General features: G+C 41.9%; 1 protein-coding gene across 4 annotated transcripts in view; it reads left to right on the top strand.

The window, feature by feature from the left end:
* Window positions 1-2,575: 2,575 nt before the first annotated feature.
* col16a1 (collagen, type XVI, alpha 1) overlaps window positions 2,576-23,157 on the top strand; it is a 268,861-nt gene continuing 248,279 nt past the window's right edge. For all 4 annotated transcript variants that reach the window (XM_060904731.1, XM_060904732.1, XM_060904733.1 and 1 more), the window contains exon 1: window positions 2,576-2,789. The gene's annotated coding sequence lies outside the window, so the exon portion shown is untranslated. The remainder of the gene's footprint in view (window positions 2,790-23,157) is intronic.

The raw sequence follows: 23,157 nt of genomic DNA, 5'->3' as shown, positions 1-23,157 counted from the left end.
GCTGTTTCCCAATGACCAATCACCGATCACCACTGTTTCACAATGAACAATCACTGATCACCACTTTTTCCCAATGACCAATCACTGATCGCCACTGTTTCACAATGACCAATCACTGACCACCACTGTTTCCCCAGTAACCAATCTGTGATCCCCACTGTTTTCCAATGATTAATCACTGATCACCACCGTTCCCCACTGAACAATCACTGATCACTGCTCTTTCTCAATAACTAATCACCGATCACCACTGTTTCACAATGACCAATCACTGATCACCCTTGTTTCCCAATAACCAAACACTGATTACTGCTGTTTCCCAATGACCAATCACTGATCACCACTGTTTCACAATGACCAATCACTGACCACCACTGTTTCCCCAGTAACCAATCTGTGATCCCCACTGTTTCCCAATGACCACTCAGTGATCCCGACTGTTTCCCAATGATCAGTGACTGATCACCAGTTTCCCCAGTAACCAATCCGTGATCCCCACTGTTTCCCAATGACCAATCAGTGATCTCGACTGTTTCCCAATGATCAATGACTGATCACCAGTTTCCCCAGTAACCAATCCGTGATCCCCACTGTTTCCCAATGATCGATCACTGATCACCACTGTTTCCCAATGACCAATCAGTGATCCCGACTGTTTCCCAATGATCAATGACTGATCACCACTGTTCCCCACTGAACAATCACTGATCACTGCTGTTTCTCAATAACTAATCACCGATCACCACTGTTTCACAATGACCAATCACAGATCACCACTGTTTCACAATGACCAATCACTGATCACCACTTTTTCCCAATGACCAATCACTGATCACCACTGTTTGTGTCACTCTCACATGACTTCATTCTTTGTTTTAAGCTCTCTTCTTGCTGATATTTAAATGTGATTTAATTGAGTCAATTTCCTCCATGGAATCTCTCCTTTCTTGGCTACTGATGTTTTGTCTGCGTTCATGATAGCCTGTATAGTATTTTGTAAATGTGCAAAACTTTTGTTTGTGATGCCATGACCAAATATTACTTCATGCTTCATGGAACAGTTTATTTGACTCTTTTGCCACTGTGGAACGTAATTTACAGACTTCTATATAGACTATATAACTTTATATAAGAAACACCATTCACACTTTATAACTTTGTGATAAATTCAGTATAAACCAGGACACAATTTTTAAAGGAAATCTAGTGAACTAGACAGTGTGTGCCATAGTGGTGTATTTGGTGGTGTTGGAAACTAGAGGAACTCTATTTCGAGAATATGTAACCCTTATGACAATAAACTGAACACAGATAAATTCGTGTTTTATCCACTAATATTTACCGAAAGACAGAAGGAAAAAACAAATTAAGATAAAATAACATTGTGCTTATCAAAATTACGTTGTAGAAAATTCTGGGAAATCTGACTTTCTCAACCCATCAGCACAGAGAATACACATGGCTTTCCCTATTACAGTGAGACCGTGATAACAGTGACCAATACACGTGACCACTTTTGTGGTTTGTTGTGCTGAAAGATTCCATATTTTCCAGTCTGATATAACAGTTTGCAGTGGTGAAAGGGTTAAGAAATAAATTCTAAATGATTATTTTCGATTCTGATAAAACTCTACAGTAAGTGAAAACCCTCCTTCTTCATGTACCCTAATTTGTAATTTGATATGTAATATGATACAGCTTGATCTCATCTCATTATCTCTAGCCGCTTTATCCTTCTACAGGGTCGCAGGCAAGCTGGAGCCTATCCCAGCTGACTACGGGCGAAAGGCGGGGTACACCCTGGACAAGTCGCCAGGTCATCACAGGGCTGACACATAGACACAGACAACCATTCACACTCACATTCACACCTACGGTCAATTTAGAGTCACCAGTTAACCTAACCTGCATGTCTTTGGACTGTGGGGGAAACCGGAGCACCCGGAGGAAACCCACGCGGACACGGGGAGAACATGCAAACTCCACACAGAAAGGCCCTCGCCGGCCCCGGGGCTCGAACCCAGGACCTTCTTGCTGTGAGGCGACAGCGCTAACCACTACACCACCATGCCGTCTGATACAGCTTGATGAAAAATTAATATGCAAATTGATCTATGACGTCAGGGCGGCACGGTGGTGTAGTGGTTAGCGCTGTCGCCTCACAGCAAGAAGGTCCGGGTTCGAGCCCCGTGGCCGGTGAGGGCCTTTCTGTGTGGAGTTTGCATGTTCTCCCCGTGTCCGCGTGGGTTTCCTCCGGGTGCTCCGGTTTCCCCCACAGTCCAAAGACATGCAGGTTAGGTTAACTGGTGACTCTAAATTGACCGTAGGTGTGAATGTGAGTGTGAATGGTTGTCTATGTGTCAGCCCTGTGATGACCTGGTGGTGTCCAGGGTGTACCCTGCCTCGCTGACCCTGTAGGACAGGATAAGCAGTTATAGATGATGGATGGATGGATGGATAGATAGATGGATGGAGTTGGGTCCCTTTTGGCCTTCCATAAACCGGAGAAGGAGGCAGAGAAGGAAAACTTTTTTTCTTTTTTTTCTTTCTTTCTTTCTTTTTTTTAACCACAGTGAGGGGAGGGGAAACGATAGAAGTTGGACAAGAAGGATTCCTCAGCTCTAATCGGCCCCTTACCCTGTTAAAAGACAAGAGGGGAAGTGTTGAAAAGAGAAAAGTGGATTACACCAAAAAAAAAAAGAAAGAGAAAGGGTTTACAATTCCGGACGCATCGGCTTTTCTGTGGATTAATGTTGTCTTTATTGAGTGGATTTATCGATTGCTTGTAGGTATGAACACACTTTTTATTCCCCATCACTGTATTCAGATTGGCAGGAGTCTCTGTCCTGTGTCCATCTCAGTGAAGAGGGAGAGCAGGCTTCTCTCTGGGCTTGGAACACATTCTCTTCTGCATGATCTTATCTCAGAAAATTGCAATGTGATCTCCTAGGGAAAACAAAAATTAATAGATAGATAGATAGATAGATAGATAGATAGATAGATAGATAGATAGATAGATAGATAGCCTTGCAATTAATTCAGTGCTCCCTTTCAGAAAACATTTAAAATAAATATTTAGAGTCTGGATGAAGTCTAATTGGTGGTTTTGCTTCTGTATGGAATAAAATAGTTACTTTTGTTACAGGTATTTGTGAAAACTTTTGCCACACTGCGCCCCCTAGTGGTCAGTCACGGCATTGTGCTAAAAGTTGAAGCAACAAAGTAACAGGGTTTGATACAAAGACTGGCTGGAAAAGAAGTGATCTTAATTTTTCCTTAATTTCACAGTATTTTACATATATTCAGGCACTGCCTAACAGCAGAGCTCCCGATGAGTGTAAAAGCAAAATATTTGCAAGGGCCACAAAACCAACCTGAATAGAATAATAATATTTAAATACTGTAATATTGGCTGTGGTGGTGTAGTGGTTAGCACTGTCGCCTCACAGCAAGAAGGTTCTGGGTTCGAGTCCAGTGGCCGACGGGGGTCTTTCTGTGTGGAGTTTGCATGCTGCGTCTGCGTGGGTTTCCTCCGGGTGCTCCGGTTTCCCCGACAGTCCAAAGACATGCAGGTTAGGTTAACTGGTGACTCTAAATTGAGCGTAGGTGTGAATGTGAGTGTGAATGGTTGTCTGTGTCTATGTGTCAGCCCTGTGATGACCTGGCGACTTGTCCAGGGTGTACCCCGCCTTTCGCCCGTAGTCAGCTGGGATAGGCTCCAGCTTGCCTGCGACCCTACACAGGATAAGCAGTTACAGATAATGAATGGATGGATGGATATTGGCTGTGGTGGTGTAGTGGTTAGTACCTTCGCCTCACAGCAAGAAGGTTCTACGTTTGAGTCCAGTGGCCGACGGGGGCCTTTCAGTGTCAAGTTTGCATGCTGTGTCTGCGTGGGTTTCCTCCGGGTGCTCCGGTTTCCCCGACAGTCCAAAGACATGCAGGTTAGGTTAACTGGTGACTCTAAATTGACCGTAGGTGTGAATGTGAGTGTGAATGGTTGTTTGTCTCTGTGTGTCAGATCTGTGATAATCTGGCGACTTGTCCAGGGTGTACCCCACCTTTTGCCCGTAGTCAGCTGGGATAGACTCCAGCTTGCCTGCAACCCTGCACAGGATAAGCGGTTATGGATAATAGATGGATGGATATTGGCTAACGTTGAGTGATAGATATATTCCATTCAGTTAGTATGATCTTGAATGAGTTGAAGACAAGTTCAATATCATGCTACATGAATGGAATATATCTGATATACCATGAAAAAAGCCATTATTATTATATGCACATTCCTTTTGGGTGTTCAGCACGTCTTTCTCTTTCAAAATTCTCTCAAAATCTTCCGCATTTATCAAAGCTAACCTGGCACCCATGTTTCTTTACAAATTGTCACAGTTGCTCGCTAGCGTGGAAGTTTTACGTCTCTGACGTGTGATGTCATGTTGTCTTGACAACCATGCAGTATCGTAAACCATATTCAACGCTCATTCTCCATCAGGTAGAGTGACGTAATACACGTAGGATAAGCGATATGCTAACAGTATTGCATGCTATCAAACCAAATGAATGAAACCTGCTAGAAGGGAATAGTACACGTGTTTTTATTCCATCAAAACAGTGTCATGTATGGATAATCATATAGCATATGAACCTTTGAATTGTGTAATGTAGTGTATTTCACGTCAATAAATTCCTGCATTGTCTTGTGACAGTGAGACCAATAATGAGATACGTATCACAGTTATGAATACATATTTATTCCTTTCTTTGACACCACGTGCCATGTGCCAGAAACAACACCACAACGTTTATTATGGTGTGACTCTGCTGGGTGCCTGGTGGACAGCAGTGAACCAGTGCTTTCACTTTATATCATTACTGTATAGTTATGATTGAATATTATCAGACATAAGAACGAATTGATATCAATCCACAGTAGTTTTCGATTATCTAACACTAAGGAAAGATGCTCATGATTGCTATTGAACTATACAATATTTATGTATCGGGTTATATGAAACTTTTGTGAATAGTTTCCGTAAAATGTGTTAGTCAATAATCCCACGTTATTTTTAATTTTTTTCAAAAAGCAAATTAAAAATAAGTGCTGGATAAAAACCCATCTACCTATCTTATGTAAATAAAGATACACATTTCATTGTCCGGTGGTCGTATTTACGTTGTTCATATGTCTGTACGGACGTTGTACGGTTGCAAAAGCCATCAAAAATCAGGTCGATGCATTACCATATTCTCCTAAGTATGGAGCTCTGCTATAAATGTGATAAGTATTCGAAACGAAGCCACAGAACCAGGCGCTGAAGGTGGATCGATCGTTACGGCTTTGGACGACTGATCTGATCTGAAGGATGTAAGTTTAAATCTTAGCACTGCCAAACTGCCATGGTTGGGTTACTGACTCGAGACTCAGTGGTATCCTGTTTCAGGTGTAATAAAGCCAAATAAAGAAATTTAAAGCTAAATTCAGATGTCTTGCAGTATGCATGAGCATGAGACGATGTAGCGGACGATCCATAGAAATGATCTTTGCCTGCGCATTTATCTAAGCTGTTTGACTACAACCCCGATGCCAAAGTTGGGACAAAGTACAAATTGTAAATAAAAACGGAATGCAATAATTTACAAATCTCAAAAACTGATATTGTATTCACAATAGAACATAGACAACATATCAAATGTCGAAAGTGAGACATTTTGAAATTTCATGCCAAATATTGGCTCATTTGAAATTTCATGACAGCAACACATCTCAAAAAAGTTGGGACGGGGCAATAAGAGGCTGGAAAAGTTAAAGGTACAAAAAAGGAACAGCTGGAGGACCAAATTGCAACTCATTAGGTCAATTGGCAATAGGTCATTAACATGACTGGGTATTAAAAGAGCATCTTGGCGTGGCAGCGGCTCTCAGAAGTAAAGATGGGAAGAGGATCACCAATCCCCCTAATTCTGCGCTGACAAATAGTGGAGCAATATCAGAAAGGAGTTTGACAGTGTAAAATTGCAAAGAGTTTGAACATATCATCATCTGCAGTGCATAATATCATCAAAAGATTCAGAGAATCTGGAAGAATCTCTGTGCGTAAGGGTCAAGGCCGGAAAACCATACTGGGTGCCCGTGATCTTCGGGCCCTTAGACGGCACTGCATCACATACAGGCATGCTTCTGTATTGGAAATCACAAAATGGGCTCAGGAATATTTCCAGAGAACATTATCTGTGAACACAATTCACCGTGTCATCCGCCGTTGCCAGCTAAAACTCTATAGTTCAAAGAAGAAGCCGTATCTAAACATGATCCAGAAGCGCAGACGTCTTCTCTGGGCCAAGGCTCATTTAAAATGGACTGTGGCAAAGTGGAAAACTGTTCTGTGGTCAGACGAATCAAAATTTGAAGCTCTTTATGGAAATCAGGGACGCCGTGTCATTCGGACTAAAGAGGAGAAGGACGACCCAAGTTGTTATCAGTGCTCAGTTCAGAAGCCTGCATCTCTGATGGTATGGGGTTGCATTAGTGCGTGTGGCATGGGCAGCTTACACATCTGGAAAGACACCATCAATGCTGAAAGGTATAACCAGGTTCTAGAGCAACATATGCTCCCATCCAGACGACGTCTCTTTCAGGGAAGACCTTGCATTTTCCAACATGACAATGCCAAACCACATACTGCATCAATTACAGCATCATGGCTGCGTAGAAGAAGGGTCCGGGTACTGAACTGGCCAGCCTGCAGTCCAGATCTTTCACCCATAGAAAACATTTGGCGCATCATAAAACGGAAGATACGACAAAAAAGACCTAAGACAGTTGAGCAACTAGAATCCTACATTAGACAAGAATGGGTTAACATTCCTATCCCTAAACTTGAGCAACTTGTCTCCTCAGTCCCCAGACGTTTACAGACTGTTGTAAAGAGAAAAGGGGATGTCTCACAGTGGTAAACATGGCCTTGTCCCAACTTTTTTGGGATGTGTTGTTGTCATGAAATTTAAAATCACCTAATTTTTATCTTTAAATGATACAATAATTCCAACTACTAACAAACATCAGTTCAGTTTTTCAGTACTCTTCACACATCAGCTGAACTGTGCTCTGCTAAAAACCAGACTGAATGATTTTCATTGATTATGTTCAATTTCCATCGTCCTTTTGTGCATTCATTTCTCTACCACTCACAAAAATGTTTCCTCTAGCCATTTGCAGTTGTTTGCCTCATCGGTTTCAAAGCCAACATACTCAACATAAAAAACAAACAGATGAGTAGAATTTTGGATAGAGTGGCTACAAGCTTATTTCTAAGTTAAACTATACAATACTGAACTATGAGAATAGTTGCCACCAGGCATCAATACTTCACTGGTGCTCTGATTGAAAAAAGATTCAAAGAAATGGTCTTCGGTATCATTTATTTAGGAGATTTTGAGTCACGTTCGGTAGTGTTTGTGTATTTTGTGCATGAAATGAACAGATTGTGTTAATGTTGGATTATGGATGAAGACTCGAAATGAAAGTGACACCCAAACAACATACAGTGGTACGGTAGGTATACGTACAGAAGAGAAATACTTTAGATCTTTCTCACATGCTTTTCATGTTCGATGCAGACATAGATGAGGAAGGAAAGGCCTGATCAGCTGACTATACACGTGGCTAGCTGGAGCATTCTTATTTCACTTTTCCAGCAGACGGTGCAATTCAGCTCGGCACATGAACTGTAATCCCACATGCTGTCGCTATTTCTACCACCAAGCGAGCAGAGCCACATGCAAGAACCCATGCTGAATTAGCAAGACGGATTGTTCCAGTACAACCATCATTTACTGTGATGCAGTATGTGTCTGGGATCTTTTGTCTAACTGAATAGAAATCTTCAGTAATTTAACAAGAAAAATTTTTCCCTCTTTCTTTTTAAATATCCAAGAAGCAACATCACAATTTTATGATCCAGTCTACATCTCAGATTTGTTTTTATTTATTTATCTCAGGGATGTTTTCTTGTAGCTATTTCACTTGTGAGCTGATTTTGAAGTAAGCTCTCTACATGGAGTATAACGTACCGGAACCGCACACCCTACCTACTGCCTTACATGCATAGAGTCAGAAGGCATTTGAAATTCACCCGGAGAAAACATGTATTTTCATGTCGACTGAAGGACACCAAGTGGTGTGGTGTATTCCACACCAATGCTGTGGATGATCCCACATACGGTGCTCAGCGTAAATGAGTGCACCCCCTTTGAAAAGTAGCATTTTAAACAATATCCCAATGAACACAATTAATTTCCAAAATGTTGACAAGACAAAGTTTAATATAACATCTGTTAAACTTATAACGTGAAACGTGCACGACGACCACAGGCACGGAGTGATGGTAGCATCTTCTCTTTCAGTATAGAGCAACACATCTGTGAATTCATGATGCCATCAATGAAATGCAGCTCCCCGACACCAGCAGCACTCATGCAGCCCCACATAAGGACACTGCCACCACCATGGTTCACTGTAGGCACCATGCATTTTTCTTTGTATTCCTCACTTTTGCGACGCCATATAGTTTTGAAGCCATCAGTTCCAAAAACATTTATCTTGGTCTCATCACTCCAGAGTATAGAGTCCCAGTAGTCTTCATCTTTGTCAGCATGGGCCCTGGCAAACTCTAGGCAGGCTTTTTTGTGCCTGGGCTTTAGGAGAGGCTTCTTTCGTGGACGGCATCCATGCATGCCATTCCTCTGCAGTGTACGCCATATTGTGTCACGGAAAATAGTCACCCCAGTTTGGCTTTCTACTTCTTTAGATAACTGCAGTGAACTTGCATGCCGATTTTCTTCAACCCTTCTCATCAGAAGACACTCCTGTCGAGGTGTTAACTTCCGTGGACGACCTGGACGTCTCTGTGAGATGGTTGCAGTTCCATCTTTCTTAAATTGTTGTACCACTTTTGCTACAGTATTCTGACTGATAAGTAAAGCTTTGCTGATCTTCTTGTAGCCTTCACCTTTGTGGTGTAAAGAAATTATTTTCTTTGGGGAATTCTGAAGAGACAAGTTGAGCATCGCTCTCCATCCAGCATCCAGTCACTAAAAGAGGTCGTTGTTGAAAAATGAAAAAAGATTGATGTTGCAAAATGTCGCCAACTTGTTCATTCCATGCCTAGAAGACTTGGTGCTGTCATTAAAAATCATGGAGGCCATACAAAGTACTAGATGGAGTAGTTTTTGTTGTGGGGTGTACTCATTTTTGCACCACCCTAATTTGAGTAAAACTGAAAAATGTGTAATCTAAGTTATATTATTAACCTTACTTTCACGTTATAAGTTAAACAGATGTTATATTAAACTTTGTCTTGTCAACATTTTGGAAATTGTTTGTGTTCATTGAGATATTGTTTAAAATGTTACTTTTCAAAGGGGGTGCACTCATTTACGCTCAGCACTGTAGATCCCCCAAAAATAGTTTCTACCAAAATTTTACCTTTGCTGCTGCTGTAATCATGAAACCTGTCCTCTGATCATCCCAGGACTTTTATTAACAAGATGTTCAACGCATTTAGAACTGTTTGATTGTTTTATAATTTGGTGGCACGATGGTGTAGTGGTTAGCACTATTGCCTCACAGCAAGAAGGTTCTGGGTTCGAACCTCATGGCTAACGGGAGCCTTTCTGTGTGGAGTTTGCATGTTCTCCCTGTGTCTGCGTGGGTTCCCTCCGGGTGCTCCGGTTTCCCTCACAGTCCAAAGACATGCAGATTAGGTAAAATACCCAGCCACTGGGGTTATACAAGCCAGTGCATACTTAGTGCTGGTCTCCAAGCCTGGATAGATTGGGCAGGGTTACGTCAGGAAGGGTGCCTAGTGTAAAACCTGTGCCAAATCAAACATGCAGAAGAGATCCGCTGTGGCTACCCCGAATGTACAGGAGCAGCTGAAAGAAGAAGAAGATGGCAATGTTTTATAACTGCACTAGTCACCCAGAAGAGGATAGGTTCCCTTTTGAGTCTGGTTCCTGTCAAGGTTTCTTCCTTATGTTCTTCTGTTGCCCATGTTGTTCCTTTGAGAGGATTTTCTTTCCACTTCTTACCATTGGCTTGCTCATTTCGGATCAAATTGTGTGTCCATATTTATGCCCAGGTCAGACGGCCGAAAGACGAATGCTGTGATCGCCACCCGACCGATCGCAGGTGGACGCAGGCATTTTGCATCAAATCCTTCATTGTGGTCAGATGTATTGCAAGACGCAGACTTTTTAAGCCGTTACAACAGGACGCAACCAGTCGGAAGCAGACGCAGGATGATGCAGCGCACAGAAAACCTTTAAAAAATATAAGACCATAAGATTGCTCGCAGGTTGTTGTCAACTATTTGCAGGTGCAGTCTGTGTTTACCTGCGATGCATCGCAGTCATCTCTAAAGACTTGTCTTCCCCTGCGTCAGCCTGCGTCTAGCTGCCACTACCTGCTTCAACCTGCGATTGGTCACTCAAGCATTGCACGATCGCCTGCCTCTACAGGTTGATTTGCACCAATTGGAAGCGAATTGCAGCTAAAATGCAAACAGATCGTGATCCACTTCCGTCAACCTGCCTCTACTAAAGACCCTCTGCAACACTCTGCTATTATCTGCGTCATCATGCGTCGACGCAAGACCAGTTGTTGAAAATTAGTTGCAGCCTGCCGTCTGACCTGGGCATTATGTAAAGAATTTGCTTCCTACCCTATGATGAAGACATCCATACCATCCATACCTCGTTTTCAGTTAAACGAGGTACGCCTGGCTACGTTTAAAATGTTTTACTAATTGTGTACCATTAGTCATGGGGGAGCCATGGCCTAAAGTTTAGAGAAGCAGCTTTTGGACCAGGGCGGCACGGTGGTGTAGTGGTTAGCGCTGTCGCCTCACAGCAAGAAGGTCCGGGTTCGAGCCCCGCGGCCGGCGAGGGCCTTTCTGTGCGGAGTTTGCATGTTCTCCCCGTGTCCGCGTGGGTTTCCTCCGGGTGCTCCGGTTTCCCCCACAGTCCAAAGACATGCAGGTTAGGTTAACTGGTGACTCTAAATTGACCGTAGGTGTGAATGTGAGTGTGAATGGTTGTCTGTGTCTATGTGTCAGCCCTGTGATGACCTGGCGACTTGTCCAGGGTGTACCCCGCCTTTCGCCCGTAGTCAGCTGGGATAGGCTCCAGCTTGCCTGCGACCCTGAAGAACAGGATAAAGCGGCTAGAGATAATGAGATGAGATGAGATGAGCTTTTGGACCAAAAGGTCACCGGTTTGATTCCCTGGACCAGCAAGAATGGCTGAAGTGCCCTTGAGCAAGGCACCTAAACCCCAACAGATCCTCAGGCTGCTCTGGGTATGTTATACATCGCTCTTGATAAGATCGTCTGTTAAATGCCTGTAATGTAATGTAGTCAGTACCAGATAGTTTCCAGTAAAATCTTCCTCCGACTATATGTATAGTCTTGAGTCAGGATTTGTTACAGAGCCACATTTGGTGTCAGTGGTATTTGGTACCTCATCACTGCATTGCTGTAGGATTGGAAAGAGAGCTCTTTCTGCAGATTCTTTAGTCTATTACCAGTGCCTGATCGATGAGGTGGTTAGGTTTTTTTTTTCCTTTTTTAGAAATAAAACAAGATAAAACAAGTGATATGTTTGCGGCTGGCTCTTTGAAAGATGACCGAGACTTTGCTCATGCCCTTCGCCTCCTGGCTAAACCATTTTTCCCAGCACGCTATATGACTCAAGGTAAATGTCTTCTTGGGTGTGTTTCCTGATATATGTCTTTCCTTCCATGTGAGTGAATGATGTAATGGGATGAACATCCACTCCCCCTGCGGATTTCTCTACACTTTAGTAAATAAGGTGCAGAGACAGTTGTGCCTTAAGCAAGAGCTATTTAGTTCCAGCTTGTGCTGCAGATGGAAAGTTGGCATCCGTTTCAGACTGGCACAATTAAAGCATTCCGAGCCATTGTAACCCTGATGGGAATGAATGGGGCAGAACACAGGAAACGGCTGTGTGGATTTTCAAACTGTCTCGAAACTTTACCTGGGTGTCCTTTCAAAACACAGTTGAGTTTAAACACTCCATAGCTTTATATAGTTCAAACAAAGCTGTGTTGCTCAGTTGAGTGCCAACTGGTGTTCATTTCTGCAGGTTTGAATGAAACCAGGGTGGAGTTACAGGGGGTAGGGGGCAGTGGAATTACAATTTGTTGGATGCCAAGTGTGGTGAAGATGGTTCGATGGGATTTTGGGTGAAACCTAGTATGTTGGTATTAATACACAGTTCAGAATTACTATCTAGCAACAAATCTCATTGTCTATTAAGTTCTTGTCTCCAGCCTTATCAGGTAGGGGAGAGTGGGGTAAGATGAGCCACTTTTTACATTTTTCATCATAACTACATGTTAAAGCCATTTTTGCTTCCAGTCTACATACCATACCAAATTTCAAAGTGTACTGTTACTATCTGAGCAAAACATAATTGATAAGCTCTTATGGTTAGAGTGATATTACCTCTTGAAAAAAAAATGTCAAGTGGCTCAACTTACCCCATGCACGGGGTAAGATGAGCCACTGTGTGGGGTAAATTGAGCCAACACAAAACATGTTAGGTTAACAAAGTAAACAACTTTTATTATTAGAAATGCAATCAATGAATCAAGTCAAGTCAATCAAGTGGGGGATAGGGCCGTTGCATAGAGAAGGGGAGATGAAGAGAGAGGTGATAGAACGAGATGGGATAGGGAGGGATAGATAGATGGATAGAGAGAGAGATATGCGTAGATAGATAGAAAGAGGGATGGTTAGAGAGGGAATGAGAGATATACTATATTATAGAAATTACTAAAACAGTAGAACAGTGCCAAAAGAATCTTATTTCTTTCAGTAGGTTAAAACATTGCTAAAACATGCAGCAATCATTCCATCAATCATTCAATCATTTCATCATTATTCAATGTTCCAAGCGTTCAAATGGCAAGGGAACACCATTTGCCTCTCCCTCCGTGCTGTCCCCCCAACAGTAAAGGGGCGGGGCAATTTTTTCACAATATCCTGTCTTGACAGGACAGCCTCATCTTTCTCTTTGAAGATAAAGGTTGGCTTTCTTGCAGAGCCATGGCATGACCGGCTTCTTTTGAGAAATCTTGCCTCTATTTCGAAGACATCCAATTTGATTATCTGGCCAATGAAGAAATGCACTTTCTTCTTCCCCGTGTATTTTGCCACAACATAATCCCCCACATCTAACAACTGGTTTTCCTCATCTGATGTCATATATATATATATATATATATATATATATATATATATATATATATATATATATATATGTTGTTGTCATATATGACCAGTAAATGTGAAAACTTAAGTGTCATCCATATTGGGTAAGCTCAGCCACCAATGGGGTAAGTTGAGCCAGTGGCTCAACTTGCCCCACATCTAATGGCTCATCTTACCCCATGGCCACCATTTTGTAGAAAAATGCTAATAAAGGGGATTAGGCTAATCAAAATTATTTTTATTAGCATTCATATCATAGCTTAGAAAGCCACTAACTTAACCCTAATGTGTCTAAATATTATTCTACTTTTGTCTTCTCTAAATCATCTTCACTGTGGACAAACATGGAATTGACTTAGAAAGCACAAAAACACATTTTTATAAATATGTCCCTCACCTAGTTTGACATGTGGTGCTCCTCTCCACAAGTGTAAGTAAATGGTCCCGGCCCCCTTTGAATGTGGTCACATGGTCACATTTGTTTACTGTTTCTTAGAAACAGGGGGTGGCTCATCTTACCCCCTGGCTCATCTTACCCCGCTCTCCCCTACTAACCAGGTCTATCAGCTTCTTCCCTCCTAACCAGGCTTACTAGTTTCTTCTCTCCAGGTTCCAATCAGGTCTATCGGTTTCATCCCTACAGGCCTATCAGGTTCTTCTCTTCAGTTCTACCAGATTCTAACCACATCTATCAGGTTCTTTTCTCCAGGTATATGATGTTTTATTCTATTCACATTCACTGGATATGCGCAGTCACGCACTCTGATTGGCTACTCTACTACTAGGATATCAGCTCATATACCGTGAGTACACAAAAACAAAGTGGCAGAGCGTGTTACTGAACCAACCAAGGACAAAATAAAAACTACTCGAAAACAAAAATCCCAAAAAATACAAAAAAAGCAACAAAATTTGATGCTAAAAATTTCTTTTTTTTATTTTTCAAGAATTATTATCACATTTTTCACAAATTGCTACTGTCATTTCGCTGGTTTGTTTACATTCTAAGCGGAAATTATTTTGTCGGAGATTTTGTATAACGTTTTTAATTATCGAATTTTGTGGAATAATTGTTAAATAGCATCTATGAGCCCCTTCTCTGCAGGTCTATCAGGTTATTTTCTCCAGAGATATTGAGTTCTATGCACGTTTATTTGGTTCTTCCCTCCAGGTCTATCAGGATCTTATCAGGTTCTTCTCTCCTCCGTTTCTGTTGATTCTTCTGCTCTGTTCTTTTATGACTCCAAACTTCATAACCATAAAAAACCATATAACACTAAGGTCCCAGAGTGTTGAAATACACCTTGATGAACCGTTGTTTATTGCATTATAGCCAAAATGTTAGCATTAATTTGCATAAAATAAATTACAGCATGTTTCCAAATTAGGGTGGCATGGTGGTGTAGTGGTTAGCGCTGTCGCCTCACAGCAAGAAGGTCCTGGGTTCACAGCCAACGAGGGCCTTTCTGTGCGGAGTTTGCATGTTGTCCGCGTGGGTTTCCTCCGGGTGCTCCGGTTTCCCCCACAGTCCAAAGACATGCAGGTTAGGTTAACTGGTGACTCTAAATTGAGCGTAGGTGTGAATGTGAGTGTGAATGGTTGTCTGTGTCTATGTGTCAGCCCTGTGATGACCTGGCGACTTGTCCAGGGTGTACCCCGCCTTTCACCCGTAGTCAGCTGGGATAGGCTCCAGCTTGCCTGCGACCCTGTAGAACAGGATAAGCGGCTACAGATAATGGATGGATGGATGGCTGTTTCTAAATGTTGATAATCCACTACATTCAGGTCACTGGGCATAAATATTGGAACTCACCATTCAGGCTCATTAATCACCTCAGGTATATTCAATAAGGAATTAGTTTAATAGTGCTAACAGTGGACTCTTTTTACTCATGGATGGAAATCTCAGTTAGTCCAGATTTTCATTTTATGACGTATGAATGGGAGATGGGCGGCACGGTGGTGTAGTGGTTAGCGCTGTTGCCTCACAGCAAGAAGGTCCAGGTTCGAGCCCCGGGGCCGGCGAGGGCCTTTCTGTGCAGAGTTTGCATGTTCTCCCCGTGTCTGCGTGGGTTTCCTCCGGGTGCTCCGGTTTCCCCCACAGTCCAAAGACATGCAGGTTAGGTTAACTGGTGACTCTAAATTGAGCGTAGGTGTGAATGTGAGTGTGAATGGTTGTCTGTGTCTATGTGTCAGCCCTGTGATGACCTGGCGACTTGTCCAGGGTGTACCCCGCCTTTCGCCCGTAGTCAGCTGGGATAGGCTCCAGCTTGCCTGCGACCCTGTAGAAGGATAAAGCGGCTAGAGATAATGAGATGAGATGTAAACAAAGCAGTGAAATGACCGGAGCAATTTGTGAAAAATGTGATAATAATAATAATTCTTGAACAATAAAAAAGGTATGATCTTCCCATCAGATACAACCCCGATTCCAAAAAAGTTGGGACAAAGTACAAATTGTAAATAAAAACGGAATGCAATAATTTATAAATCTCAAAAACTGATATTGTATTCACAATAGAACACAGACAACATATCAGATGTCGAAAGTGAGACATTTGAAATTTCATGACAGCAACACATCTCAAAAAAGTTGGGACAGGGGCAATAAGAGGCTGGAAAAGTTAAAGGTACAAAAAAGGAACAGCTGGAGGACCAAATTGCAACTCATTAGGTCAATTGGCAATAGGTCATTAACATGACTGGGTATAAAAAGAGCTTCTTGGAGTGGCAGCGGCTCTCAGAAGTAAAGATGGGAAGAGGATCACCAATCCCCCTAATTCTGCGCCGACAAATAGTGGAGCAATATCAGAAAGGGGGCGGCACGGTGGTGTAGTGGTTAGCGCTGTTGCCTCACAGCAAGAAGGTCCTGGGTTCGAACCCCGGGTCCGGCGAGGGCCTTTCTGTGTGGAGTTTGCATGTTCTCCCCGTGTCCGCGTGGGTTTCCTCCGGGTGCTCCGGTTTCCCCCACAGTCCAAAGACATGCAGGTTAGGTTAACTGGTGACTCTAAATTGACCGTAGGTGTGAATGTGAGTGTGAATGGTTGTCTGTGTCTATGTGTCAGCCCTGTGATGACCTGGCGACTTGTCCAGGGTGTACCCCGCCTTTCGCCCGTAGTCAGCTGGGATAGGCTCCAGCTTGCCTGCGACCCTGTAGAAGGATAAAGCGGCTAGAGATAATGAGATGAGATGAGATGAATATCAGAAAGGAGTTTGACAGTGTAAAATTGCAAAGAGTTTGAACATATCATCATCTACAGTGCATAATATCATCAAAAGATTCAGAGAATCTGGAAGAATCTCTGTGCGTAAGGGTCAAGGCCGGAAAACCATACTGGGTGCCCGTGATCTTCGGGCCCTTAGACGGCACTGCATCACATACAGGCATGCTTCTGTATTGGAAATCACAAAATGAGCTCAGGAATATTTCCAGAGAACATTATCTGTGAACACAATTCACCGTGCCATCCGCCGTTGCCAGCTAAAACTCTATAGTTCAAAGAAGAAGCCGTATCTAAACATGATCCAGAAGCGCAGACGTCTTCTCTGGGCCAAGGCTCATTTAAAATGGACTGTGGCAAAGTGGAAAACTGTTCTGTGGTCAGATGAATCAAAATTTGAAGCTCTTTATGGAAATCAGGGACGCCGTGTCATTCGGACTAAAGAGGAGAAGGACGACCCAAGTTGTTATCGGCGCTCAGTTCAGAAGCCTGCATCTCTGATGGTATGGGGTTGCATTAGTGCGTGTACATTGTTGAATTCTCAATTCTGACTGGACACAAGATCTTTTTTTTTTAATCTGAAAGTCAAATCAGATGTGTATCAGAATGCACTCATTCTTTTTTTAATTTTATTTTTATAGTAACAATAAATTGAATGGGACATAAAAGCTGAAACGCGAAATAATATGTCCAAAAATAGGCTTTGGCATCTGGTTTATGTCAGAAAGATCTGGTTTGAATATATTTCTCATAAATGAAGTAAAAAGTTGAGGAGGATAAAAAAAAAAAAACCTTTGAATGCTTGTATATAATACAGCAATTATCTTCGACACTGAGAGTAACGACGTGGAGTAAAAGTGATTCGAATGGCCACTCTTTGTAAATATGAGGCAGAAATGTGATCCTTTTTTATACGTCATGACATTATCGCTTATTTACACTCTCACCTGTGCACAAACCTGCTATCAAGGCGTCCTCGAACACATGAAGGAATTTTGTTAACCTATTCCAGAAATGTTGTTTATGTTGCTAATAACATATAGTGTTCTTTATTGTGCGTATTCTTTAAAAAAAAAACATTTTATTTACATTTTATTACAATTTAATTGCTTGTCAGAAGAAAGTGTGGGTTTGTGAATTTTCTTTTGTCTCACATGCATTTCATTGTTAACACGGTGAAATAGAAAGAGCAAATCAGTTCAAATCACATCTTCCTCCAAGCGTGGAAGTGCAGCAGGGTCTCATCTGGGTGATGCAGAGTTCATCAGTAACAGCAATTAAAAAAATCCTTTTTCCTTGTTGTTTACTTACTAAAAGTCCTTTATTTCTTTCATCGTATACAATTTTCACCGTGACTTGCACAGCTGGAGATTAATTAGCTGCATGTTATGCACAGGTGTGAAGGCAGATGTGCTTGGATAAATTTTGATTTGAACATAAATGCAGCAATAATCACTGCGGAAAATCAGGGCTTTTTTTTTTGTCTGTGCATATTGTGTCTGTGCTTTGTACCAATTAAATTAATCATTCGTAAAAAAAAAAAAAGTCTTAAAAACGAGCAAAACTAGCTACTTTTTCAAAGGCTACCATCCTGACGGTTTTGAACACATGATATTCAGTCAGCAGTGTTTTCTATTTCTTTCTCTTTTCATGTTCATTTTTAAATGTTGAATTAAAAAAATGTGAACTTCATGAGCCAAACAAATAATGTACGTATTGGGTATACACCAGTCAGCCCTAAAATTAAAAACACTGACAGGTAAAGTGAACTAGACTGCATTTCCGCAGAGAAAATGCAAAGTGTGTTTGCTGAACTGTAGCAGAACAGCTATCATGCTAGCATGCTAAAAGCTAGCATGCTAACAACTAGCATGCTAACAGTTAACATACTAACATGCTAACAGCATACTCATCTCATCTCATTATTAGGGTCGCAGGCAAGCTGGAGCCTATCCCAGCTGACTACGGGCGAAAGGCGGGGTACACCCTGGACAAGTCGCCAGGTCATCACAGGGCTGACACATAGACACAGACAACCATTCACACTCACATTCACACCTACGCTCAATTTAGAGTCACCAGTTAACCTAACCTGCATGTCTTTGGACTGTGGGGGAAACCGGAGCACCCGGAGGAAACCCACGCGGACATGGGGAGAACATGCAAACTCCGCACAGAAAGGCCCTCGCCGGCCACGGGGCTTGAACCCGGACCTTCTTGCTGTGAGGTGACAGCGCTAACCACTACACCACCGTGCCGCCCTAACAGCATACTAACATGCTAAAAGCTAGCATTTTAACATGTTAATGCTAACATGCTAATAGATAACATGCTAACAGCTAGCATTCTAATATGCTAATGATTAACATGCTATTTGTTAAAATTCTAACACTTTAAGGCTAATATGCTGACAGCTATCATGTTAACAGGCTAACATGCTAATGGCTAGTATGTTAACTTTTAGCATACTAACACGCTGAGGGTGACATGCTAGCAGCTAACATGCTAACAATTAGCATGCTAACATGCTCAGGCGAACTCGCTAACAGCAAACATGCGAACTCTGCATGCTACCATGCTAATCCTAACATGTTAACAGCTCTCATGATAACATGCTAATGGTGAACATGCTAACAACTCGCAAGCTAACAGCAGGCATGATATCATAATGGGTCACATGCTAATAGCTAGCATGGTAACATGTGAATGCTTATTATGCTATTTGCTATCGTGTGTGCGTGTAAGTATTCCTAATAAAGTGGCCATTGAGTTGAAGTTGATTTGCTGTCAAAGTCTCAAATGAGCAGATCCTTGCCAAATGCATCATCACCTATGGGGGAAGGGAGGAACGACTCAGTCAAGCTTCCACTGATTAGCGGCAAAATGGAGAGAAAATGGACGGATGAAAGGCAAGACAAAGACGAGTGCGGGTCAGAACCGATATCATGTGTGTGATGGGTGATTTGGCCTGAGGTGCCGTATGAAGTTTGATGGATGTGTGGTGAAGTGTTACTAAGCAAAACTCCATTCATTTGAATGGGGTCAAAAATCAATGGAAGCCTATGGAGGTAAAAAGGGATGTGTGAAAACCAAGGAAAAGACGAGTGCAGGTCTCAGATGAGGGGATGGATCTGTGTGGGGACTTGGTCTGAGGCATCAAGTGAAGTTTCTTGAAGTTTGGTCACTTGGTTAAAAAAACTGATGGCGAGTGAAAGTTTTTTTCTCCTGAAACACCATTCATTTTCAATGGGGCCAAAAATCAATGCAAGCCTATGGAGGAAAAAGGGATGAGCAAAAAGAAAGGAAAAATATGAGTGCGGGTCAGAACCGATTGCATGTATGTGTCGGGGGAGTCGGCCTGAAGTATCACATGAGGTTTGGTGCATCTGCCATGGAGCGTGTCCGAGTAGGACGATTTGATTCATGAGCCCTATTCATTCTCTATGGGAAAAAAACAAAAGAAAAACGACAAGAACAAGAGAACGGGCACGTTGATCCAAAAGCTGTATACAAGCACACTACATCACTTCGGGCCAGACGTCACAGAGTTGGAATGGTGTCTCTATCTTGAACGCCCTAGTAGTGGATCCAAAAAATGTGTCAGGATAAGGCAGAATAAGTAAACTTAAGAAGAACAATAGTGTGCTTGCCTTTGGCTGCTGTGTGCTTGAGCAAGCACACTAAAAACATTGATTATCTCATTACAGTGGCACCTGTCAATCAAGGGGTGGGCTATATCAGGCAACAAGAGAACAGTCAGTTCTTGAAGTTGATGTGTTAGAAGCAGGAAAAATGGGCAAGCGTAAGGATCTGAGCAACTTTGACTTTGACAAGGGCCAAACTGTGATGGCGAGATGACTGGGTCTGAACATCTCCAAAATGGCACATCTTGTGGGGTGTTCCCGGTATGCAGTGGTTAGTACCGAACAAAAGTGGTCCAAGGAAGGAGAACTGATGACAGGGTCATGGGTGTCGAAGGCTCATCGGTTCGTTCGCATGGGGCACGAAGGCTTGCCCGTGTGGTCCAATCCCACAGAAGAGCTACTGTAGCACAAACTGCTGGAAAAATTTAATTCTGACACCAGCAATCAATGAGCCTTCAACACCTATGACCCTGTCACTGGTTCACCGGTTCTCCTTCCTTGGACCACTTTTGATTGGTACTAACCACTGCATACCGGGAACACCCCACAAGATGTGCCATTTTGGGTTTGATGCTCAAACCAAGTCATTTAACCATCTTGTCAAAGTTGCTCGGATAATTACACTTGCCCATTTTTCCTGCTTCCAACACATCAGCTTCAAGAACTGACTGTTCTTTTTGTGCCTAATATATCCCACCCCTTGATTGACAGGTGCCATTGTAATGAGAGAATCAATATAATTCACTTCACCTGTCAGTGTTTTTAATTTTATGGCTGATCGGTGTATACCCGATGTGTATTGATCAGTGTATACTGTATAAGAAGAAATCAAATTCACTATTGATGTTTGTTTTATGAAATAATTATATTTATTTTTTTCGCGGTGCGGTTTTCATCAAATCCTGTGCTCTGATTGGCTGGCGAGCGGGTCCGTATCCTACGGTACGGACCCCGGTTACGGACCCCGGTTACGGACCTCTGGCGACTCGCTCATTCACAACAACAACAAACATGGTAGCAATTTTTGTCAACATTTAGTCAAGTCAAGTCAACTTTATTGTCAAATATTGATTGATTGATTGATTGATTGATTGATTACTTTATTCTGAACAATAAGGAAGAAAGATATAAAAAAAAATTTTAATAAAAAATACAATAATCAAAACATCATAATAAACAAACAGAATAGCGTAGCCACAAGGCAATAACATAACAATGTTCAGAAAGGATTAGGAAGAAGTAATAACTTATCCAATCCTAACCCTCTATACCACCGCTAATCAAATGTCACTTTCCACCATAATAAACTATATATACAAAAGAAAACAAAAGCAATAAACAAAAAAGAAAACATACCAACATACCAAAACATACCGACATGGTATAATATCGACCAAATCAAATCATATATACAGATACTTATGTTATGCATATAGACACACATACAATACATATATACAGTACATACATATACACATACCTATAACTATACACTAAATACAAGGAGACCAGTCACAGACTTACTCTCAATTTCATCATCACCTATATAGTCTGCCTGTCCACATTCTCATATATTTTTATTAACATGTTTTTATATAATTTTTTAAACAGTTTTATGTTGGTGCATTTTTGAGTTCATTTTCCAGACCATTCCACAATTTCACCCCACAGACTGTTATGCACATACTTTTCAGAGTTGTTCTAACATTTACTCTCTTAAAATTCATTTCCCCTCTCAGGTTATACCCACCCTGCCTTTCCATAAACGTATTTTGTACCTCACCCGGAAGAAGGTTATGTCTTGCTTTATACATAATTTGTGCAGTCTTGTGTTTAACCAGATCCGTGAATTTCAGAGTGTGTGCTTTTACGAATAATGCGTTTGTATGCTCAAGATATCCCGTATTATTGACAATTCTTATTGCTCTTTTTTGTAATGTGCATAACGGCTGCAGGTTAGATTTGTAGGTATTACCCCATATCTCCACACAGTAGCTCAGATATGGAAGTATGAGTGCATTATACAGAGTATGTAGTGATTTATAGTCCAGAATGTGTCTTGATTTCCCCAAAATTGCAGTAATCTTTGCTATTTTTGCTTTAACATGATTAATATGCGGTTTCCAGCAGACTTTATGATCAACAATCATCTCATCTCATTATCTCTAGCCGCTTTATCCTGGTCTACAGGGTCGCAGGCAAGCTGGAGCCTATCCCAGCTGACTACGGGCGAAAGGCGGGGTACACCCTGGACAAGTCGCCAGGTCATCACAGGGCTGACACATAGACACAGACAACCATTCACACTCACATTCACACCTACGCTCAATTTAGAGTCACCAGTTAACCTAACCTGCATGTCTTTGGACTGTGGGGGAAACCGGAGCACCCGGAGGAAACCCACGCGGACACGGGGAGAACATGCAAACTCCACACAGAAAGGCCCTCGCCGGCCCCGGGGCTCGAACCCAGGACCTTCTTGCTGTGAGGCGACAGCGCTAACCACTACACCACCGTGCCGCCTGATCAACAATCACACCCAGAAATTTTATTTCACAAACTCTTTCTATGGTTATGTTGTCAATATTCAATTCAACTTGAGGGTTCGACTTATATTTTCCAAATAACATAATCTTACATGCTATAATATATGCTATATTATATATATAAAATATGCTATACATGCTCGACATACAGCATAGATGAAATATCAGTCCTCTCTGACCCACGGTGCAAACAGGCAATGCAATAAATAAAAATAGAATAATTGAAAAAAAACAAACAATATAAACAGTATAAACACTCTAGATTGGAACTAGACATACAGTAAACACTCAAACAATATAAACAGTATAAATAAACAGTATAAACACTAGATGAGAACAAGACATAGACTAAACACTCAGACAATATAAACAGTGTAAACACTAGATAAGAACTACACACAGACTAAACACTCAAACAGACAATATAAACAGTATAAACACTCTAGATATG

The sequence above is a fragment of the Neoarius graeffei genome, chromosome 22 (genome assembly GCF_027579695.1).
Source record: "Neoarius graeffei isolate fNeoGra1 chromosome 22, fNeoGra1.pri, whole genome shotgun sequence".
Lineage (NCBI taxonomy): Eukaryota > Metazoa > Chordata > Actinopteri > Siluriformes > Ariidae > Neoarius > Neoarius graeffei.
This window is presented reverse-complemented; position numbering and strand designations above follow the sequence as displayed.